This window comes from Paraphaeosphaeria sporulosa (assembly GCF_001642045.1).
Source record: "Paraphaeosphaeria sporulosa strain AP3s5-JAC2a unplaced genomic scaffold CC84scaffold_5, whole genome shotgun sequence".
In the NCBI taxonomy this organism is placed as follows: Eukaryota; Fungi; Ascomycota; class Dothideomycetes; order Pleosporales; family Didymosphaeriaceae; genus Paraphaeosphaeria; species Paraphaeosphaeria sporulosa.
The window spans coordinates 2,303,373-2,304,428 of NW_017253364.1; positions in this window are offsets into that span (position 1 = coordinate 2,303,373).

Consider the following 1,056-nt stretch of genomic DNA (forward strand, 5'->3'; position numbering starts at 1 on the left):
TAGGGATCTTTAGGGGTAGAAGTTATAGGTTCTAGGGCGGAATTATATAACTAATAGCTATGGGTATCACGTAGTGTGTATATAGGCCTAGCCTATTATATATCCCCTCCCTTTCTAAGGTAAGTAGAGAGAATAGTACTCTAGGCTATTAACTTTATACGGGTAGGTTCTAGTATAGATAGGGTGCGTTAGGAGATATAGTAGTTACTAATCTAATAATTATCTACTCTATAGTAGAGATAGAGGTTATTCTTAAGGTGGTGTGCGCGGCGGCTAGTAGATAAGCTAGTAGATAAGGTAGAACTAGGTCTAGCTAGGTAGACGTGGGTAGGATTAACGTCTATTAGTTCTAGGTGGGCTGGCTTTAGGTGCTAGTTCTAGGGTTATCTAGTGTAATAGTTATAGCTCTATATGAGCTTAACGTACTTAGGGTACTATAGGCTAAATATGGAGTCGTTTAACTCCTCTAGGAATTAGTGGAGTATTGGGTGGAGTCCTTAGTGTAGGGTAGTGACCTAACTTATATTAGGCCAGGTGGTCGCCTTAGCTTTAAAGGCAAGGCGTTTAAATTAGGTAAGGTAAGTGATAAGGGACTCATCCTTATACTAGTGGACTAGGGAGAAGTGCTAGATTACTTCCTACTACTCCCTAGAGTTATAATAGAGACGCTGGAAGAAGGAGAAGATATCTTCTAGATCCCAGGACTAGGTATCTTTGGATTACTAGTGGAGGTGTAAGATAGAGGCTTACTAGGACTATTTTAGCTAGTCCTATACGTAGTTAAAGGCGTTAGCTCTAGTAAGCTAATTAGACCTTAGCTTCGCTCTAATAGAGGGGAGCTAGGTATATAGGGAGAGAGGCTTTCTATTAAAGTGGGGTAGATTAGGGAGATAGGTACGAGTTATAGATTAGGTCTAGATTTAGAGCTGGTGTACGTTAGTATATATAGTAGAAAGGTTAGCTTATAGCTACTAGATCTTAGAGTGCTGGTTCTATAGCTCCTACTAGAGCTACTAGATAAGTAGGTATACTAGGTTAGGCTGGCTAGATATAGCT